Source organism: Melozone crissalis, unplaced genomic scaffold (assembly GCF_028551555.1).
Source record: "Melozone crissalis strain CALT ecotype California unplaced genomic scaffold, PUWL_Pcris_2 ptg000046l_1, whole genome shotgun sequence".
In the NCBI taxonomy this organism is placed as follows: Eukaryota; Metazoa; Chordata; class Aves; order Passeriformes; family Passerellidae; genus Melozone; species Melozone crissalis.
The window spans coordinates 11,450,345-11,473,697 of record NW_026535824.1 but is presented as its reverse complement, the minus strand read 5'-3'; positions in this window follow the sequence as shown (position 1 = coordinate 11,473,697).

The following is a 23,353-nucleotide window of genomic DNA, read 5'->3' as shown; positions in this document are numbered from 1 at the left end:
TAAACAGAAAATAGTTAAGTATTACATGTTTAAATGGACAAAAGAAATGATCCAGAAAGATAATTTATATTGGCCCAAGTTCAGATCATTTGAGGATTGGATTTGCCAGGCTCTAAATATGTATGTGAGTTCAAAAGACCCTGTTAATCAGGAAGAGAGTAAGTATGCTGCCTTTTAGAGTCCTGAGGGGCGGCATCAGGAAGAAGCTGGAAAAATTAGAAGACTGGCAGGACAGGTGACTTCAGGAGTTACTGAGAGAAGCACAAAGGGTGTGTGTGAACAGAGATGAGAAAAAGCAGAAAGCAGATGACAGAATTTTGGTGGTGGCAGTTAGAGAAATGCAGGCAGCTTTGAATACAGAAAAAAAGAAAAAAAAGAAAAAAAATTCGGCAGGGAAAAACAAACTGCAGATGTCAGGATCTATTTTTAAGAACACAGGACCTGTGTGTTTTTGCCCGCCACAAGAAAGGGCACTTACGAAATTCTTGCCCTGCCTTGAGGGGTGCAGGACCCACCTGTTTTTACTATTATAAAAAGGAGCACCTACAAAAAAAGTTGCGGGAACAAACAGCATGATGAGGAAACTTTTCAGGGAGGTCAGGGGCTCTGTTTAATGAAGGGGACAGAAACACCACCAGAAGAGCCATTGATAAGTTATATTTTTAGTAAATATAGGAGTTTCTCAGTCGACAGTGACAAAATTACCCCAGGGATGTGAGATAAGTCGTGAGCGAGTTTCAGTAATCGGAATTACGAGAGAAGCTTTCCCTGTTCCTGTAATAAAAGGAGTGCAAATTAAAACAGATGATAAATTTGGAGTAAATGATTTATTGTTGATATCAGAGGCCGAGAATAATTTGTTAGGCAGAGATCTAATAATAGCCTTAAATTTACAGATAAAACCCTGTGAAGGAAAACTTAAAATTTATTCTTTAACTGAAGAAGATAATCTAGAAATTAATGACACGGGTTGGCATTCAGGTGTAGTGGGAAAAAGTTGAGGGTAAAGGAGTCTGGTCCCCTTAGTCCCTCCTGGTCAGCACAAGCCTGTGAATTGTATGCATTACTCTGTGCATTATTAATACTAAAAGGGCAAGAAGGGACTATTTATACAGACTCCAAATATGCTTTTACTGTAGTACATACTTTTAGAAAAATTTGGAAAGAAAGGGGACTTATAAACACTCAAGGGAAAGGGTTAGTACACGGGGAATTGATAATTCAGATACTTGAAGCTTTAAAAGGCTCAAAGAAAATAGCAGTAGTTCATGTAAAGGAACACCAGAGAGGGAGGGATATTAGGGTCAGAGAAATAATTTGGCCGACGAAGAAGCAAAAAGAGTTACCTTAAGAAAAAGAGATACTGAAATAATGATCTTACAAAAAATAGAAATTCAGCAGGAGACACTTTCCCTTCCGCTAGCAGAACTGGCAACTATAAAGAAATTAGGAGCAACATTTAAGGAGGGAAAGTGAGTTTTTCCTGATGGCAGGATTATGATGCCAAAACCAGTGGCACATTAGATCTTAGATAACTTGCATAGACGGACACACTGGGGAACAAGAGCCTTTTGTGATCACTTTTTAAAATTTTATGGGTGTATAAGGATATTTGAAATTGGAAAGCAAATTACCCAGGGGTGTCTCACCTGTCAAAAAGTAAAAAAGAAAGTGTTAAAAACCCCTCCCTCTGGAGGATGCAAAAGAGCCTACAAGCTATTTGAAAAGATCTAGGTTGATTTTATAGAATTGCCTAAAGTGGGTCGGTGGAAATATTTGTTAGTTATAATAGATGAATTACCTCAGTGGGTTAAAGCATTTCCAGCAGCTCGGGCTACAGTTCAAACTGTAGCTAAAATATTGTTGGAACATGAAATTCAAAGAATGTGATAATATGGTGGGATTTAAGTTGATTTATATTAACCCTGATTTATTAAGAATGAACTAGGCATCCTGGATGGCTGCTGACCGCAATTCCCTTGAGCTCGGAGGCAGAAGAACGCCGGTGGAAAAAGAATAAAAGACTTTCTGAATCAGTGGGAACGGCCTAAAAAGATTGAAGATCTCCTCCAGGGTCATGCACCAGCAACATTATTAGAATTGATTACAAAACTGCAATTCCAGAAACTGCGATTGATAACAGCTGTTGTTGAAAGAGAGCAGAGACAAGTAAAACATTGGGAGTGCAGTAAACATGGTTTAAAGTGTCATCCCTGAATATGTATTGTTTGCACACTTTGCTTTAACTCATGGTGGAAAGTAAGAGAGAAGAAAAGAAGAGACAATTTATTTGCTTGCTTTGCTATGGTTATGTATTTAGCCAGCTAACTATAGAACGTATTGTTAATAATTTTTTTTGGGATACCTTTGAGACTGGGAGATGAGACCCTTCCAGCAGCAATTAGATTAATACAAAACTTAGATCAATTGGTTCTTGCTATATTTGCTATAGCACAAATAAGAGAACGAGCAACTCATAATATTATAGACCAGTGTCTCAAAATTGATAGTTGTGGTGGAGAAGAAGTCTATACACCACATCATAGGCGCATTCCAGGGGCACATTGGCGCCGCGAGTGTGCCTATTGGAGATGGTGACTTAATGCACTCCCCGCCCCTGAAGCACAAAATAATTAGAAAAATCTTCTTGTAGTTGGCACATCCCTGAAATTTTGGAAAATACAGGTTTATGGTATTCCGGCCTAATCTTTTCCCTGTTCTTTTTGTTTTAATTATTGCTTCTTAACCAGCTAGAACTGGGAAACGGCATTTAAAAAGAGACAAGCAAACTCTGTGGGGCTATGGGTACCAAAAATACTAAAAGCACCGGTGACTAGATGCCGGGATATTACCTTTGCTACCAAGAAGACTGGCATCTCGGCCCTTGGCTGCAACCCAAGGGGCCTTGAGAAAGGTAAAATGGTAGATTTCCTGAGGATTATTTTCACTGTGATCATTCTGGTACCCTGGGCAGTTGGCCAAAGCCAGAAAGCCACACTGGACAGAGTTTCAGCAATGAAAAAGCAAACAAAGCAAAAACCAAGTCCCAGCAATTTCAACATTTGTGACTATTGTAATCAACCTGTGTGGATTAAGGACAAGGTGGAATCTGTGTTTGTAACACACCCATATGCTAGTTCTGCCTGCTAAAATCGCAGCAGTGTTATAGATGTTTGTATTAAGGAAGGAAAGATGTATTGGGTAGGGAAAAATTTGGGATATAACGGACAAGCTCCTTATCCCCATAGTAATCAGATTGGCCCTCAATATGAAAGGTTTTTTTTGTTTTGAAAGAAATCATAATAAAGATGATCCCAGTATAAGAATAGGGGGCCGGGCACTAAAAGAAAAATTGAAAAAGAAAAAAAAAGAAAAAAAAGAAACAAAGGGGAATAGAAGAAAGAACAAGAGAAAAGAGTCAAGAGAATTAGCTGAATTATATAAACAGGTAAAACAGTGCTACAAAGATTGGAATTTGCCAGCCTTGAATAAGAACCAGTTTGTAGGATTGATGCAAAGGATTGCTACAGAATTGGAATTATCCAAATGTGAGATTTGTAGAGGTCTAAAAAATGGCTAAAAGATGGCCATGGAAAGGTGAGAGCTTAGCTCCAGAGCAATTTTTAAAGTAGAACCACACCCAAATTTCTGGAACATTGAAGAGACCTGAAGGATGGATTTTAAGCCATCAAGTAATTGGAATCATTTGTATAACTCGAGAAGGAAGGAAATTTAATAAAATAGTAGGGCATACTCCTTGTAAATCCACGTTGGTGGTTAATATGGATAATTGTTCAAAAATTTGGCGACCTGAAAACCCCATTGGATATTGGGGACCAATAAAAGAAATAAATTGTGAATAAGATGAACAGATTAATGTATGCTGGTACAGAAGTCCTGGAACTAACCCCTACCAATCCATCAACAGCCTGAGGTCTGATTGGGAACAACCGGAGAAAACTGATAAGAAATGGAAAGCCCCAGATGGGATATATTAAATTTGTGGGCAACGAGCATACAGTGAGTTTTCTCAAAAATGGGGAGGAACTTGTACTTTGGGAGTAATACAACCCTCCTTCTTTGTTTTACTGAGATCTAGGAGCAATGTGCTAGGAACTCCACTGTATGAAACCCTGCAGTGGAATAAAGGAGATTTGAATTTAAATTTTCCAACAGCAGGAGGGAATCAAAACTGGGGGGAGGACAAATAGCCTGCAGAACGAATTATAGCATATTATGACCCAGCAACATGAGCTCAGGATGGGTCATGGAGATATAGGACCCCAGTTTATCTGTTGAATCGATTAATAAGGCTCCAAGCAGTAGTAGAGGTGGTGTCAAATCACACCTCCAATGCTTTAAAAATGTTGGCCAGGCAATATACACGAATGTGGGTGTTTGTGTACCAAAACAGGATCACCCCAGACTATCTGTTAGCAAAAGAAGGAGGAGTTTGTAGGAGATTTAATGAATCTGAGTGCTATGTAGAAATTGATAATTATGGAGAAGCTATCACAGAACTTGCAAAAAAGATTAAAAGAGTAGCTCATGTGCCGGTACAAAAGTGGAATTCAATCTTGAAAACAGATTGGTGGGGTAACCTCTTTAGAAGTGTTTGGAGGAAAATGTTAGAGTTCATGTTGTTATGCTCAATTCTAGGACTTATGTTTCTGCCTTGTATGATTTTGTATTTTATTAGGCTAATTCACTCAGTGATTCAAAAGATGCAAATTTCAACAATGTCTCTAGATTCAGAATCAGCAGAAAAAGTAAAACCAAGATCTATAATGGTATTAAAAGCTAAATCGACCCCTGTTAAAGACAAAAAGGACTTAAAAAGATTGAAATAGACCAGGACATGCTAACTAAACTTGAAAGTGTGAAAGACTAGAAGCAGTAATAGAAATGCTAGAAAAGTTTGAAGCTGAAAAGAGACAACAAGAAAACCAAAATTCTGAAAAATATAAAAGACATCAGGGCACAGCTTTTTAAATGCAGCACGAATCATAATGATCAAAAAGAGAAATGAGAGATTTGTGATAAATAGGTATGATTCGTGCTGATAAAGATTGAAACAGTAATCGATAATGATACAGTAATTAATATTTGAGAATAATAAAATAGTTAAATGCCAAAGAAGAGAGGGAGAGGAGGGGCTCCACCCCCCCCCCCCCCCCCCAGCAGATGTTCTCAAGGACCACAGGAAACAAGCTGAAGATACAGTTGCTAAAAATGACCAAGAACCTGGTTGGGTACCAGAAAATGCTAATTATAAGGGATTTATTGCCTTGATATGTAGATGCAGTGATACGTTAGTCTTGGCTTACATTGTACTGGCTTGATGCGCATGTGTAACCCAAAGGTGAATTAAAAGACAAAGAGGAAGAGGAGAGGTCTTCATCCAAAACGACCCCCAAAGACTTGTGTGAACACCAAACCAAGTGGTGGTGCATGCGTGATAAGGGTGGTAATGAGGGCGGAGATAGAGACATGATGAACCGAAAATGAGAAGAGATGGTATTGACACAGGACATATAAGGGGTGATTTTCACTTGGCAAGCTTGTAGGTGAGGTGGCAAGGATCCCAGAACTCTGCCCTCCGTACCCCGTGGTTATCGTTTGCTTATGCGCTATTATTGGAACCAAATTATCTCTTATTTTAATCAAATTATATTGTATCCAATTTTAATTTTTTTTTATTTTAACTATTCAATTAAAATTGCTACTACTTTTGATATTATTGGGTTTTTTTATGATGAGATAATTGGACAAACATAACACTTTCCATTTTCATTTCACCTGTGGAAAGCTGTTTCACTTCCCCAGGAATCTTCTCCACACTCCTGTCTGCCCTTTTCAAGAATCTTTCCTGGAGAACAAGGTGCAGCTTCTGTCACAAGATGTGCCCCCAACTGCAGCTTCTCTTGGCTTTCCACACCGTGAGCAGCACGACTTCTGCAGCAAAGCAAGACAAATGTTTGGATTCCTTGACAACTTGTCCTTTCTTTTCCTTGTGGGCTGGGCAGTTGTGCCATTGCTGAGTTTTTCATTGTGCCTGTTCTAACCCAAGAAAACAGGAGGTTTTGTTGGGGACTTGCTGGGGAATGCAAGCCTGATCGAATGCAGAAAGAATCTCCAGGACACTCTGGGAGCTCCCTGGGCTGGGCTCAGGTTCCCGCTGGGACTCTGCAGAGGGCAGGGCTCCAACTGGGATCAGCAGCAGTGCAAAATACCTCTGGGCATCTCCATTTTCTGCTGCTCCGAGGAAGCAATGAAGCCAGCCAACTTCAGTATTTTCGTTCTCCTGGTGGATTTTTTCATTTGATTTGCCACTCCAGAGGCAATTTCTGTGATGGTCTCTGTAGGTTGATTCTATTTCAACAGCACCAGCAGCAGGGCTGTGTTTGAGTGCTGCAAAAGTGGTCTGTGATGCTTTCATTCCCCTCGACTTGGTGCTCAAGGACTTGTGAGCATTTCAGTCTCTGCTAATCATGATGCCTGTGACAAAAACACTGAGTTCACCATCACAAAAGCACAGTGGGCAGCAGTGATTGAAAGAGGCAAGTGCAGTTGTACTGATAAAATTCAGGTGGCAAGCAGAAGAGGGCCAAGAGCAGCCATGATCTCCAACTGCCAAGGCAAAGGGCACCAGCAGCCTCCTGCTGTCAGCTCAGGGTGAGTAAAAGAGCGTTGAAAACAGCCCTGGAGCCCGATCCTTTCTTCCTCTGAGGGCTGGCTCAGGGCAGCACAGGCGGGCCCTGAGCAGTCAGGGCTGTGTGTGGGTGCTGGCTGCTCTGCTCCAGAATTGAGCTGTTAAAAGCCCTTGGGAGCCGAGGCAGGAGCAGGCGGGAAGGGGCCGGCGCTGCTGCTGCTCCTGGCCGGGAGCCCCGGCTGGGCCGGGCCGGCGCCCCCTGCGCTGCGGCTGCTGCTGCTGCCAGAGCCGGGCGGGACTCGGGGACAGGGAACGGACACGGGGGGACAGCAAAGGCCTGGCGGCTGCAGGGATGGTGGCGCTGGGGCCAGCGCCAGCACAGAGCTTCAGCCCGCAGTTAACCCCGAGGGAAATGCTGGGGAAACGCTCCATTTCAGCTTTCTTTGCTTGTTGCTGTAATGAAGGGACTGAAATGAAAGGGGAACAAGCAGGGCCCGACCCCTCCTCTGGGAGGAGCCCCAGGACTGGGCCTGTAAGGGGCCGTGAGGGGCTGTGAGGGGCCGTGAGGGTGTTATGAATCAGAAGCTTGACTAGTCCAATATTCAAGCAGCAATCAATTTATTATTTAATGTGATAAAGTATGAGCAATACAGCGCCAGGTACAGTGGGGGAAGTTTTCCCTCCAACTGCATACCGATAATTGATGGTTACAGGTATTTACAGGGGTACCCATCAGTTTTTTTCAGCAGTTTCTATTTCCAATCTTTTACTCATCAGCAGTTTTTATTCCAAATTATTACATCACAATTCTATAAACTATTGTGATTTTAATTTCTCAGGATGTATCTCAAAGGAGAATTCCCAGATGGTGACGGTCCAGTTTCCAAAAGAAGAAAGACTAATTCCATCTGGTGGAGTCCAGCTCCCCAGATATGGGTCCACCTTTTAATTGCAGAGACTCTAAATCTCATAACAGTGATGTCCAGCTTCCCTTTGGTCGAAACCATAAACTCTTGAGGTGATGTTCATCTTCCTTTTTCAAGCTGTTTTTCTCTGCTTCAATAAGGCGTGAGATAAGCATATTTCCTTTATATATATTCCAAAGCTACAGTTTCAATAATACAAGTAATATTCTAAAATTATACTTCAAAAGGTTATTATTGCAGAACTCTTTATGGATTAAATGCAAACAAAAAGCAACATCTATAACACTTTAATTCAAATGCTCCTAAATCAACTAGGGTTAATTTGCAAACAAAAGATAGGTTCAAAAGTCTTTTTCCATGCTTTATTTTCCTCAGTTATTACTAGAATTCACAACTATCCCATTGTCGGTATCCACACATTTCTCATTCACAAGTACACACGTTGCCTGTTTGTACCTGACACAAAACACAGCTTTGCATCTCACAAGGGGTTGTGAGGGGCCGTGAGGGGCTGTGAGGGGCCACGTGGGGCTGTGAGGGACCATGAGCAGCTGTGAGGGGCCCTTGCCCCTCTATGGAGAACTGTCATTCCTGTCCAGGAGCCCATGGCTGAAATGGAATTCCACCCCAAAACTCCCCATATATCCAAGGTTTGCTTTCAGACAAAAGCTGCAAGGACAGACAGGTCTGGCTTGCCTTGGCCTCTGGGGACTGCTTCTCATGTGCCTTCAAAACCCTGGAGTTCTGTGATTTCCTTCCTATAGGAAAGAACTGTCCCCATTGTCCAGGTGCTCCTGGCCTCAAGCACTTGACCACTATACAGGGATGCAGTTTGACAAGAAAGTCTAACAGATATGTATGCTTGGCTGAAAGATTTTTGAATGTAATGTCTGAAGACGAATATAAATGAAAGCAAGTTTTGATATAAAAGAAAAGAATTGATGAGCCAGTCTTTTTGGATAGCTAAGAAGGCAAAGTGTATGTTAGTTAGAAGGGGTTTTTATGACTTAGAGCAAAGGATAAGCCCACCTCAAACAAGAAGATTTTACCAAGCAGAAAGATAGCACAGGCAAACAAGTCAGCAAATTTTGCAAGTAGAAAAAAGGTCTCAGAATTTTCCACTGCAAGAAAACTGGAAAACAACTTTTAGCTTAAACTGTAATGTACTAACTTTTAGTGATTGGAGAATAGTAACATGAATATGGTAATGATAGTAGTTATGATTGGCTATAGGTAAAAGTTAAGGTATAGATTGGTTCTATTGTGTGAAGATGCTCAGCAAAGAAAAGTATATAATGCATTTGTAACCTAACCTAAGGGTCTCCAGGCCTGCAGCTGGAGCTGACAGCTGTAGCACAGCTCTGTCACCCATGACTCTGGACTGCTGTATCACCTTGGATACAATAAACTGCACTTTGAAGAGCCGCCTGGCATCCCACATCCCTCATTTCGGCTCTCACAAACTGGTGTTGCCCGGAACTGCCATTGCCCAGATGCAGAAATTTCCCAGTGCTGGCAAAGCCCAAGTGCAGCAATTTGCTGGCACAGAAATACAAAACCTGGCAAATACCTGGGGCCGGCACCACCCAGATCTGGTGTTTTCCAGCACTGCTAGTGTCCAAACATGGCATGGCAATTTCCTGGTGCTGGCACAGCCCAATTCCAGCAATTTGCTGGCAATGAAAGCCTAAATCAAGCAAATACCTGGATTTAAAAGGTATTTAAAGCAACCCAATCTCATGTTTGCTGACACCGCCAGTGCCCAGATCCGGAATTTTTCAGATGCCTGCACAGCATAATTCCAGCAATTTGCTGGCAGAGAAGGTTCGCATTTGGCAATTTCCCGCTGCCAGCACATTCCCCACCCAGATCTGGTGTGCACTGGCACTGCCAGTGCCCACATCTGGCAATTTCCCGATGCCAGCAAAACCCAAAGGCAGCAATTTTCTGGCAAAGAAAGCCCAAACTTGGCAGCGCCCAGATCTGCTGTGTTTGGGTTGGTTTAAAAGAAGGAGACCTCGGCTTAAGGCTGTGGGAAAACCCTCTTTAGGGTGAGCAGGAGCTCCCACCCATAATCCTCTTGTTCAGTTATGCAGATTGTTACTAGAAAGTTCTGAGTTCTCTTTGCTACCATTGGTTACTTTTTGCCACAAAATTGTGATATTCCTAATCATTCCTTCCTCTTGGATCCTTCCCTCAGATCCCACCTTAACCCTTCCCCATAAATAAATGTATAAATATCCCTGCTAGATCCTGGACCCAGGCTTTTTTCTGCTTCGCTCTCTGTACTGTGCACGCCATGCTGTTTGTTGTGTTTGCCTTCAGTAAAGTTCTGTTTCCACACAACCAGATGAAAGCAGTCTCTGTCTGTAAAGTGGCCAGAGCTGGTTCTCAGGGAAACCACTGGTCAACGGACCGGACGAGGACCAGAAGGTTTCACTGGTGTTTGCTGGCACTGCCAGTGCCCCGATCTGGAAATTTCCCTGTTCCAGCACCACCCATGTCCAGCAATTTGCTGGCACAGAAAGCTAAAACCTGTGGCAGCTTCCTGCTGCTGGGTCTGGCACCACCCACATCTTGCGTTTGCTGCACCAGTGCCCAGACTTGGAAATTTCCGGGTGCCAGCAGAGTCCAAATCTGGCAGATTTCTGTCACTGGCAATGACACCACGCAGATCTGGTGTTTGCTGGCAGCGCCAGCACCCAGATCTGAAAACTTCCTGGTGCTGGCACAGAAAGCCAAAGTTTGGATATTTCCAGGTTCTGGCACCAGCATCATCCAGATCTGGTGTTTGCTGGGACCGCCAGTGCCCAGACTTGGAAATTTCCTGATGCCTTCACAGCCCAGGTCTAGCAATTTGGTTTTAGCTAGCTGGGGCAGAGAAGTTCCTCGGACTGTGACTTTCCTTTTTCTTGGAATTGTTTAAACCCGCTCTGGAGGGAAGTCTTTTCCTCAGCTAGTAGGGGGAGGGGCCGCTGGAACTTGCTTTCTAGACTGACCCCTTTTGGAGGTTTCCTCCCAAAATTTGCTTGAAACCAGCACAAACAGTCACAATGAAAACTTCACCAGTGGCACAACTCCCCAGCCCAGCAGGAAAAGAACGGACATGTAAAGTTCTCCTAACATTTGTCCTGCTTTGCTGCAAAAGTCCTGCTGCACACACTGTGCACTGTGGAAAGCTAAGAGAAGCTGCAGCTGGTGGCAAATCTTGTGACAGAGGCTCAACCTTGTTCTCCATGAGAGATTCTTGAGAAGAGCAGACAGCAGATGATTCCTGGAAAACTGAAACAGCTTTCCAGAAGGGAAATGAAAATGAAAGAAACAATCCAAGATGTTTTCCTCTATTTATTTCTATGCTCCTCTTTTCCATGTTGCACTGCTTCTCCATCCCATTCATTCCAAATGCACCTCACCTCTAAAATCTGTGACTTGGCAAGTTTTAGACACTCTAAAATACCATGAGCTACACACAGTTTTCCTTTCCACACAGGAAAGCAACACTGGAGGTGTAAGTGCAGTGCTTGGGTCAGGTAGGAATCCTACACCAAGGGAAGGTGCCCCGACAGTGTTTGACCCTCAGCAAGGACAATGCACAGCAGCAGGCGAGGGGATCGCTGTGCCAGTGCGCAGGAGTCAGGGCTCTGCATCTGGGCTCAGCGCTGCAAAGTTCCCGTGTTTGGGCAGACGGAGGGGCTGTCCCCGGGGCGCGCGGGGCTCGAACGTGGGGCTCGTGGGGCGAGCGGGGAACGGACACGGGGACGAACGGCCCCGGTGCTTCAGTTGCAGCAGCGGCAGCGGCGGCGGCAGCAGCAGCGGCGGCAGCAGTAGCGGCGGCAGCAGCAAAACAGATAGTTTTGAATAGTCTTTCTCTCTCTCTCTCTTTCTCTTTCCCTCCCTTTCCCGCTGTCGGGCACCCTTCTCTCGGGGTCCCTTGCCCAGCGTCCCTCTCCTCTCCCCGCCTCCCTCTCCCCTGCTGGGCCGGGCCATGCCCCCGGCCCGCCCCCGGCCCCGGGCGGGGCTGCCCCGTGCCCAGCCCCGGCCGTCCCGCCGCGGTCTCGCCTCCGCCCGGCTCTGGCCGTACTGGCGGTGGCGCTGCTGGGCGGGCATCAGTGCCTGGGGCGGGGGCGGCATCGCCGCCCTTTGCCTCCGCCTGGCCCGAGCCCGGCCCCGGACCCGACGCAGGGTCCAGTCCCGAGCCCGGCCCCAGCCCCAGCCCCGCCCCCGGCCCCGGCCCCGGCCCCGACCCCGGCCCCGACCCCGGCCCCGGCCCCGGCCCCGGCTCCTCCCGCGGCCTGCGGAGGCCACAGGCGGCGCGGCCGCTCCCGCCGCCTCCGCTGCGGCTTCCCCGGCCCGAGCTCCGCCGCTCGGCAGCGCGGCCGCCAGCCCCGAGCCTCCCGTGCCGCGTTCCGAAGATGGAACGCCTGGGCATGGCCGGCCCGGGGCGGGTGAGGGGCGCTCGGGGGCCATTGCTGGCCCCGGGCCGAGCGCTGACAGCCGCGTCCCGCCCGCAGGGACGGCGCAGGAGGCCCTGCAGGAGCGGTACCGGCTGGGATCGCTGCTGGGGCGCGGCGGATTCGGCAGAGTCTTCGCGGCCACGCGGCTCTCGGACGGCGCCCCGGTGAGCGGCGGGGCCGGCGGCGGGCGCAGGAGGAGGGGATGGAGGAGGAGGAGGGCGGAGGGCGGAGGATGGGGCTCGCAGTGCGGGCGGCGAGCTCACCCCGCTGCTGCCCTTGGCTTGCAGGTGACCATCAAAAGGGTGCCACGGAACCGCGTCCGGCACTGGGGCGAGCTGGTGAGTGAGCGGGGCCAGCAGCCGGGGCTGCCGGCCGGGGATGAGCCGGCGCCCGGCACGGTGGGAGCCACCAGGACGCCCCGAGAGAGAGCGGGCGTGGGGCCAGCGCAGGGCGCAGAGCATCCCGGGCTGGCTGAGGGCTTCCCCAGGCCTGGCACGGCATCGGCCCCACTGACGGCATCGTGCTCCTCCCGCAGCCCGACGGCACCAGCGCCCCGCTGGAGATCGTGCTGCTGGCCAGGGTGTCCACTGGCTTCCCCGGTGTGGTCTAGCTGCTGGAGTGGCTCGAGCTCCCCAACTGCATCGTGATGGTGCTGGAGCGGCCAGAGCAGTGTCAGGACCTGCATCGTTTCATTCGGGCACGGCGGTTCCTGCCTGAGGAGGTGGCACGGGAGCTGTTCCGCCAGGTGCTGGAGGCCGTGCGGCACTGCACCAGCTGCGGGGTCCTGCACCGCGACATCAAACCAGAGAACATCCTGGTTGACCTGGACACCGGGCAGGCCAAACTCATTGACTTTGGCTGTGGCACCTACCTGCAGGACACAGTCTACACTCACTTTGCAGGTGAGCCTGCAGAGGGCTGTGCTCCCGCTGCTGACATCTCATGGCCCAACATCTCCCAGCCCAAGCTGGCTGTGGCAGCGGGGATTCTCCCTTTTGCTGCCAGTCAGGGCACTAAATCTTCAGCTGAGTTGCTTTAGAGCAGGGCTGGGTGGGCAGCCATCTTCCAGCCCTGCTGGCAGCCTTTGCCAGCCACTCTGCCCAGGACTAGGGCTGGGCTGGGGCAGCCAGCCCAACCAAAAGCCCCATGGGTTGGGGAAGCAGAGAGGGAGGGCGGAACCTTTGCCCCAGCCACTTTGGTATGCAGATGACAGGAAGGGCTTGGGCTGCTTCACTCGCCCTGTTTCCCTTGGCTTCAAAATATTTTTGGGGAAATGCAGGCAGGGAGGATAAGGGCATGTTTTTTCCCCAGCATGGAGTGGGTTTTTCCTTTGCATGTCATGGTCGGGCCTAGCCAGGGCTGCCCTCTTCCAACACCAGAGGCTTCTTTTCCAACCCTAACTTTGTGCACAAGTCCCAGATGCTGGCGAGAGGGCAGTGGTCACCCTGAGTGCCCCTGATGCAGCTCCTGCAGGCCCAGGGATGCTGGGGCCAGGCTCTAGGAGCAGCAGCATCCCCCTGATTAACTCCATCTGTATTCCATAGGAACACTGTCCTACAGCCCCCCGGAATGGAACGACTTTGGCTGGTACCATGGCGAGGCAGCAACAGTCTGGTCCCTGGGCATCCTGCTGCACCAGATGGTCTGCGGGGAGCACCCTTTCAGAAGGGGCCAGAACCTCAGCTGGGGCCAGCTCCCGCTGCCACAAGGGCTCTCTCAAGGTGGATCCTCTTCTCTGGGCATGGGGGGAATCCCAGTTCTGGGAGCCAGCAGCGGGCTAGTGGGCATCCTGCTCTGGCAGCTGCTGAGGAGGTGGCACATGTCCTGCTCTCCTCCAAAACAGGGAATTGATGGGAAAGTTTAGGCCCAGCTCTGAGCACATGCAGCATGGCCTGGGTGTGGGAATAGTGGGGCAAAGCAGACAGGAGCCTTCTCTGGCTGACCGGCAGTTTCTGCTTTCTCTTCTCAGAGTGCAAAGACCTGATCAGGTGGTGTTTATCCGTGAACTCCTTGGACAGACCCGCACTGGAAGACCTGTTCTGTTATCCTTGGATGTGGGATATTCCTCTGCCATAGAAGAAGGGAGAGAGCCACAGGCACACTTTGATCCAGGGCCCTGGTAAGTTCCTGCTCCACATATGCCTTGGCAATGAGAAGCAAAGGAACCCAGAGCTTTTTGTGCTGCCTGTGTCACTGCACCGGGGTCATGGGATGGGAGCACGCAGCCCTTGTGCTGGGGCTGAGCTGCTCTGCCCAGCACTGGTGGCCGCCATCCCAGCTGGTTTTGCTTGTCCTGGTTCCCTGACAGCTGGGGCCCTGGGCAGAGCCCTGAGAGGCTGGTCTGCCCCCAGGGAAGGAGAAGGAGCCCCTGGAGAAGCTGTACCGGGTGGGGATGCTGCTGCTGCTGCTGCTGCTGCTGCTGCTGCTGCTGGAGACAGCGAGGGTGACATCAAGGATGACAAGCTCTTCCTCAGCCTGGCCACTGGAGGCTGAAGGTGGTGCACTTTGATTCTGGCACCTTCTTCAAAGCCAAACTCCACAGGGAATTTGCAGATGAGTCCCACCCGGGAAATTCTGCCAGATCTGGGCATGACCCAGCGTGGCGGGGAAGCAAAGGCTCCCCCTTTGCTGGGGCAGATGCAAGTAATTCTTCAGTCGCTGCCCGGCTGCTTTTAGCAGGGCTGGATCCTGGGCTGAGGTGGGTACGAAATGGGAGTGGGCTCCTGGCCCTGCCAACAGCCCCCAGCACCCACCGTGCCCCGGGCTGGGGCTGGGGCTGGGGCTGGGGCAGCCAGCCCAACACAAACAAAGCCCCATGGTGGGAGCAGAGGTGGGACTCCAGAACCTGTGCACAGCTGCTTTGCTGTGCAGGCAAGGAAGGGCTTGGGCTGCTCCACTGCCCTTGTTTGCTTTGGGGTCACCGTGATTTTGGGGGGCAGTGCAGAGGGGAAGAGAGAAAGTGTGGGTTTCCCTCACCCATGGCTGGGTTTTTCCCTGGCATGCAGGGGTTGGGCCTTCCTCAAGACCCTGACAGAGATAAGATTTTTTACCAATTTTCTTGTTTTCCCATTTTGTCTCTAAACTCTTTTCAATAATGTGTTGTTTGTTATTCCAGAGGAAGCGTTGGAGGTGGTCCAGTGTGGATGGGGAAGTGCTTGGGAGCAGCTGTGGTGTGGATGGGCCATGCCCTTGGAGAAGGCTGAGGCCATGGTTTGGGAGCAGCTTTTCTTGCAGCCGTGGCTGGCGTGAGGTGGGTCCCTGTGTGCTTGGCAGGGTGGGATCAGAGCTTTTGGGAGCTGGCAGCGAGCACAGGAGCATCCTGCTCTGGGCAGCTGCTGAGGGCTGGATGTGCCGTGGCTGGCTGCAGGCTGGGCACATGTGCTGCCCTCCTGCTCTGTGCCTTTGGCAGCAGGGATGGGCAGCTCTGGGCACAGCTCTGGGCGCAGCCAGCATGGCCTGGGCACCGCAGGCCTTGGCACAAGGGCACAGGAGCTCTCAGCTGACGGGCGGTTTCTGCTTTCTCTCCTTGCAGCCAGGCTCTGCGGGTGCTGAGGCTGCTCTGGGCTCTGCCAGGGCTCTGCTGGGCTCAGCCCTGGGCCCAGCTGGGCTGGCTCTGCCCTCACATTGCTCTGACAGCTCTGCATCAGACGAGCCCGTTGCGAGCACAGCACCTGAGCTTTCTGCTTTGGCAGGTGAGTGAGACTCTGCTGCAGGCCCAGAGATTGCAGCTGGGGACACACATCCAATTGGCAAGGACCCAAACTCTCCACAGTCCCAGCTGAACGCCTGCATCTGTACAGAGTGTTTTGTCTGTCCCATTCTTCCTTCTTGATTGGCTGGAATTGTGCAATTGCACTTTCTTCCTCCTCTAGAAGTGCCACAAGTGGGCCAAAGCTGGCGAGTGGGCCGTGTTCCTGAGGTACTGCAGTCTGGAGCTGGTGAATGGAGAATTGCCCTTCTGCACTGCCAAACCAGAGCAAAAAGCTGTAAGTGGGACTTCGTGTCTCTAAGAAACGCCTGGCAGTTACAACAGGAATGTGCAGCTCATTTGCAGGGTGAGAAGGAAGGTGATCTTCTAAAGGATTTGGGGTTTGACAGAGTTTCCATTCCCAGTCCTGCTTGGAGCTGGAAGGGCACAAAGCAATTTCCTCTTGCTTCAACCACAATTTCAAATACCAGTGTTGGTAACAAAGCCCAAAATCTTTTAAGAGGCTGCTGAGGTCAGTAAGATGGATCCATGCCATCAGCACATTTACAATGTAAAGAACTGAGTTCTCTTTTGAAAAAGATCATTTACCTCTTAATGCAAAGAAGGTGTCTTTGCATTTATGTTTTGTTTTTTTTCACTAACATTGTGTTATGTTTTTTCACTAACACTTGGATTTTATTCTTATCTTTTACAATTTACCTAGATTTTTCCTTTTTCCTTTTTTTCCTTCTAAATAGAAAACATGTCCTACAGAAGAAATGTCCTTTGCTCCTGATTCCCGTGTGGAGCAGCTCCCTTCCTGCTGGCTGAGCTGCTCAGGCAGAGCCCGGCAGCTCCTGGCCCTGCAGGGCTGAGGCTTTTCCCTGTTTCTGGGCACAGACTGATGGAGCAGCACTGCTGAACACGGGCACACAGAGGGACCAGCAGCAGCTGCCTTTGACCACCTGAGGCTCCAAGGCCCAAACTCTGAGCAGCCAGGGCTGGAAGAGACTGGCAGGATCTGATCCCTGACTCTGGGCTGGGGCTGCACAAATGACCCCACAGCAGCAGCAGCAGCAGCAGCAGCAGCAGCCGCAGCAGCACATGGAGCTGACTTTGAGCACAGCCCCTGCCCCTCTTCCCTCCCATGTGCAGCAGTGTCACAGCAGCCTGAGGCACCTGGGAGACCCCAGTGCCAGCAGGGACTGGAGATGGCAGCCCTGGGCTCCTGGAGGCTGTGCAGGGAACGGAGCTGGGCACTCCCTGTCCATGGGGAGCTTCCAGATGGAAAAGGCGGCTGTGCCCAGGCAGCTCCAAGGGCACAGAAAGGAGGCTCTGGAGCACTGGATCTGTGCCAGTGCCACAGTCCTGGGCAGCAGCCAGCGAGCCCTGGGGAAACAGAGGGCACAGCACGAGGGACAGAACCAGGCAAGGGCAGAGACTGGAGAGAGCCAGGCCTGGGAGCAGGAGCAGCTGCTCCATTGCACTCTTGGAGAAAGCTCTTGGCTGGTTCAAAGCACTGAAAGGCGTGAAGGGCAGAGAGGAGGCCACAGCAAACAATGCTCCTGTTTGCACAGCCTCCCCTCTCCATGTCCCAGAAGGAATTGCATGGACTGTGTTCTTCTCTCTGATTCGTCTCGTTCAGCAGGAGCAGCTCAGCACCAGGAGCTGAAGGAGCTGAAGCCTCAGGCCACAGGAGCTGGGCAAGAGGAGACTTTCTGAGCAAAGTAATGCTGCTAAAATAGCCCCAGCTCAATGCAGTGGATATTAGCATGGAGCCACAGAATCCTTTCTGTTGGAAAAGCCCTCTGAGCTCACCCAGTGCAGCCGCTCACCCAGCAGTGCCAAGCCCAGCACTAAACCACGTCCCTGAAGTGCCAAGGTCTGGACACCAGCCCTGAGTGCGGCCTGAACAGCAGGCCCTGAGCCAAAGATGGCCTCTGGATGAACCTTCCAAGCAAAGGTTATCTTTGTATCTGCTCCCTGATGAAATATGCATGGTCATTAGCACTGAGATAGATGTAGCCACTCATTAGGGAAACACGGATTGACCTTTGTGTATTTAGAAGCCAGACAAGGCCATGAAATCTGACATCTGGCCTTGTTTGGGGCTGTATGGTCAAAGTCAGCTCCCTTGGTTCCTCCTTGATCCCTGGTCAGGCTTTGGGAGGAATCCAAGAGGAGCATGAAAGCAGATGTTGCCACACTAGCAGTGCTGTCAGTTTGTTCATTCAGCACTGTCAGAGCTGGGCCCTCTCCCAATGGGGTTGGAGCCTCACCTGGGGCTGGAGGCACCTGCAGGAATGCCCAGTGCCAGGAGTGGCTCTGCAGCCCTTGGCTGTGACAGCTTCCCCAGCTGCTGTGTGGGTCTGGGGGATGGTAAAGGCTGAGGGTAAATGCTGCTGGATCTTTGTTAATCTCTGCTGCAATCTTTGGTGGGGATGGTTGGGTGCATTGCTGAGCTGCTCTGAACTGCAGGAAATGACACTGATTCCTTCAGCTGGAGTCTGTGGCTTTGGTGCTGACTTTGGCCACTGGTAAAACAAAACTGGCACAGTCTGGCCAGATGCCAACAAAATGTCACTTGTTCAGGGTAAATGTGAGGAATCAGTCCCATCAGAAATTCCCAGCTGGGAAGCCCTTTCCTGGAGTTCCCTGGCTCTGGAGTGGGCTGAGGTCGGAGCCCCGTGGGTGCAGTGGGGCAGTCGGGTAAAAGAGGCTGCACCCCTGGATGTCTTCAAATGCATCCAAAAATTGCACATGGAAAAGGAAAAGACCTTGTGGGTTTGGGCAGACAAAGATGAATTTGTTGAGAGTACATAGGAAACAGCACCTTCAGAAGGAACAATGATTGTTGGAATGCTCCCACATGGAGCAAGAGAAGAAGGTTTTAATCTTGAACTGATATGCATTTGTGCAAGTGAAATGTCTATATACATAATAATTATATATGTATTTATAGTATAATAAGACCTCAATATATCTATTTATATAAATTTATTTATGTCTGTATCTATCTATATTTCTATATCACTATCTATCTATAAAATTATATAATAACGTGAAATAGTGCTGACAATACTAATTTGGTAGCTTTGGCTGCTCAGGGATGTAACACTAAATACCCTACAGAAGAGGACTGGCCAGGACCCTCATGTCAGTGGTCAACTTTTTGAGATTGTATACAATGAAAAAGGGAGAAAGGGAGAAAATTGGCTATTTTTGCAGGGGTTGCTGATACTGTGGTGCAGGGTGCTTTGTCTGTTCCTGTGAAAAATACAGTGATTTTGCCTGCAGGGTTTTTCATGTACCAGATTATGCACAAGCTGCTGGATTGGTTGCACGGGTAAGGGGTTGTTAAAAGAGCAGTTGGAAAAATAAGGAGATGGGAACCTTTGTCCATGGAGAACCCATCTCCCAGATGTGCTCCATGCCCTTCCCAATGGCCCACAGGGGAAATGGAACCCCCTGGCTGTGCACGGCTGCCCCCAATTTGCAAATCCAACCATTGGCAGTGAGACTTGGGCTGCCTGGGAAATTGTTCTGGCTGTGATGGCCCCTGGCAGGGCCAGCCCAGAGGCTGCAGGGCTGGGCCTTCATGCATTGGAATTCATTAGGAGAAATTCAAAGCAAATGAGAGCTATCAATTCTGAAACAGGAATTCAGATTCCTCCAGGACACTTTGCTTTGGTTACTGCTGCCTTGGAGCTTGGCCTTGCAAAGTGTTCCTGTCATGGCAGGAGGAAATGATGCAGAATATCAAGGAGAAATTACAGTAATTCTGTAAACAATAGTGACCAGGACTGGATTAGTCAACCCTGTGACAGGGTAGTACAATTATTGATACTGCATTTTTAGGAATGATTGTGAAAAAAGGAGATCCACCTCCAATCACCACTGTTTGTGCAAATAAAGGGTTTGGGTGCAGCAGTCCTAATAATGGAGCCAGAGTGTAGGTCCCGAGGCCAAGTGGCCCTCCCAAGGCAGCTGAAGGAGCAGCTCCTGGGAAAGACAACTCTGAGTCCTGAAACCTGGGCAGGAACAATGGGAATGTGTCCCTGCAGCCAAGGATTCTGTGTGAGAACAAGGAGATCTGACAGGATATGGTTTTACACATCCTGCCAGACCAGATATCCCTGTTTGCCCCAAGGGCCCCTTTGGGAAATGCTCTGATCCATGGGGCTCCCTGTGAAGGCTGCTGTGACACTGAGGGACTTGCACAGGAATTCCATCCAGGAGCCTGGGTGCCCCTCAGGGACTGGGACCCAGCCCCTTCCAGCCAGAGGGGAAAGGGCCCCCCAAGCCTTGTTAGACACAGACAGCATGGTAAAGCTGAACAGCAAAGGGCCTGGGGGCATTTTTCTGGAATTAAAAAGGTGCCAGCTCCATGCACAACAGAATTCTTGTTCCTAATTCGAATGATTGAGAAAAAAGAATGAAGAACGGTGTCACTAAAGTACTACTGAAGTCTGTAAGGTGTACCTTGATAGTCAGCCAGAATCTTTGTCTGCCACAAACACCTCTGGTGTTTCACCAAGGGATTGGTCATCAAAATATAATGATGGGTTATGATGGATTGCTGAGCTTCTTTTGTAATTCATTGCTAATGATGATGTGCTTTGCTGAGCTTATCCTTTTCTAAATCTTTGCAGCTGTGCATGATATAAATGACACAATTCCTTCAGTTGGTGTCTGTGTCTTTGGTAGTGACCCTGCCCACTGGTGAAACAGGGTCCCCTCTTGCCTAAATGTTCCCTGGGAAGGCAAAAGCCCTCCCTCCAAAATTCCCCCCTTCCTCCCTGTTCCCCCCTTCATACCCTGAGCATGATGTGCTCTGGTCTGGGGTACCCCGGGGTCAGTTGGGGTCCCCTGTCCTGGCTGTGTCCCCTGCCCAGCTCCTCCGCAGCCCCAGCCCCTCCCCAGCGTGGCTGGACGAGGGGCAGGACAGGCCTTGGCTGTGCTGCAGCTCAGCAAGAACAAAACCATCTCTGCGTGCTCAGCCCTGTGCTCAGCACCCGGCCCAGCAGTGTCTCAGTGCCAGGGCTGTGCCCTCAGTCCCTGCCAGGGGTTTCCATGGCAACTGTCAGGACGGGTGACCCAGGTGTCCTCCCAGTGCCGGTTGCCATGGAAACAGTGCCCAGCCCTGCCCCTTTCTGTCTGGCTGAGCTGGCCTTTGGCCCTGGCAGTGCCGTTGGCTGCTGGTTCCTGGTGCCTGAGTGGCCAGCGCGGCACAGGGCAGGTGGCCATGGCACAGCCCCCAACAAGGGATCCCCTCTTGCTCTGGGCACTGACACCAGCCCTGAGCAAGGGCCCAGGGCAGCTTTCCATGGCCACCAACCATCACAACAGCTCCGGCATTGGTTGCCATGGCACCAAACCAAGGAACGGGTCCCCGTGGCCATTGCCATGGCACCTGGTGGCACCAACGAGTGTCACTGCAATTGTACCTGGAACAGCCCTGGCACTGCTTTGTCCCAGGGTTGCCATGGCAGCCGAGGACAGCAACAGCTCTGTAGGCAAGTGGCCATGGAACGTGGCTGCAGAAATGGCTCCTTGGGCTGGTTTCCAAGGAAACCTGAACTGATGGGGGTTGCCATGGCACCCAAACCCAGCAGTGGGGTCATTGCAGTGTCCATGGCAACAGTCCCTTGCAATGGCACCACTGCATGTTGGGATGATGATCCACCCTCACAGCTGGCCCAGGGCAGGTCTGGAGTGCTCCTGGTGGCAGCTTGGGCTTGGCACACACTTGAGGAGGATGTCTGTTTGCAATGGGGAAACTCAGGAGTTTTAGATTGCTTCAAAAATCAAAGAAGGAAAATCCCTCTTTGGCTGTGTGCAGCCAGTTCTTCAAGCAAAGCAGGTTCCAGGTGAGTGAGGAGAGACACGATGGGCTTGGGGAATGTGGAGCAAGGTTGTCTACACTGGCTCAGAGCTCAAGGCACAGCTTCTCTGAGCAGGCCAGGGCTCCTTAGGAGAGTCCCTGGATCAATATCAGTCACTGAATGCTGCAATCACCTCTTGTGTAATAGGAACAGCAATAAAAGACACCCTTTAAAATAGGACTACATATTTCCTGGAAGCTCTTTGAACTATTTCTCCATAACTGTCAAAGGAAACCGTCCTAATGAACTGCACTGGAGCAGAGGGAAATCAAGGCAGAGCCAGGGTTTGTCAGGACTTGCTTGATCCTCATGAGCCTCACTGTGCATTTGGAGCTGAGCCCTTGAACATCAGGGCCTGGGAGGAGATTGCACAAACCTTGCCAGGAGTCAAAGGCAGAGGAAACACCCCAAGTTTCTCCAGGCATTCATGGCTCCCACTGAGGTCCCTCTCCAACACAGGCTCCTCATGCACTCCTTGCAGGAGAGAACTGGTGGCCAGGATGGCACAAAAACCTCTCAGACACTCAGTGTGGAAAGGAAAATCCAAAGCACCTTCAGCACCTTGAGTGTCTCAAAGCATTAATGAGCCCCACTGAGTGTCAGTACAAAGCTCTCCAGGGACTAATTAACGCAGATAATTGGGCCATGATTGGACAAATATCTCCCAGAGTCTATCCCAAGGGAAACACCAAGTACCTTAAAAGAACTGAAGTACTTTGAAGCATTAATGAGCCCCACTGAGTGGTGTTACTGACAAAGCCTCTCTAAGAACTAACTACAACACATAATTGGAGGCCATGACTGCACAAAGCTCTCAGAGACTCCAAAGCAAAAGCAAAACTCAAAGTCCTTTGAAAAGCCTGCAGTCCCTGCAGGGAGCATTCAGGAGCCCCCAGGGCCATTGCTGAGCAAGGCTCCCCAGGGACTCCTTCCAGCAGATCCTTGAGGCCACTGGGATGTGGGCTAGGGGGAGATGCTGAGGACAGGACAAGGGGGTGACAGTGCCCAGCCTGGCTGGGGCTGTGCCAGGAGGCCCCAGTGCCTCAGGACAAGGTGTCTCCTCCCAGCCCTTGGTGACACAGACCCTGCTGCTGTGCCCCAGGGCACCAAGACTTGGCTTCTCTTTGTCCGCAGCTGCCATCAGTGCCTGCAGTTCTCTGCTCTGCCTGGGGCCTGGGGACACTTTCCCTGTCGTGTCCCTTACAGGGATCTCTTCAAAGTACAAGAAACTTCAGTGTTTCAATAGAACTGAGTTCTTGAGGGTTCTTGAAGGTTCTGTGACATCCCAGAGCTGGCTGTGACATCACAGAGTAGGGTCTGAGGCCATAGAACACAGTCTGCCATCATAGAGGGTGGCTCTGTGGCATCAGAGTTGGTTGTGACATCACCTGGTGGCTGTGGAACATCATAGAGCAGGCTGTGACATCACAGAACAGATTGTGACATCAGAGGGTGACTTTGTGACATCAGTCTTCTGTGATGTCACAGCACTGCTGTATGACATGGCAAGGTGACATCGAGTTGGCTCTGTGACATCAAAGGGGCAGTGTCACATCACAGAGAAGGCTGTGTGACATAACAGGGGCTGTGTGACATCACGGGAGCTGTGTGAGGTCACTGGGGAGGTCACTCTGCCCCAGCCCCCCTCACAGCTCCCCCCAGAGCAGTCCAACCCTGCTCGTGCACAGGGGGGTCCCCTGTCCTCCCGGGTCCCCCTGCCCCTGGCCCCGCAGCCTCCCCCAGAGGAT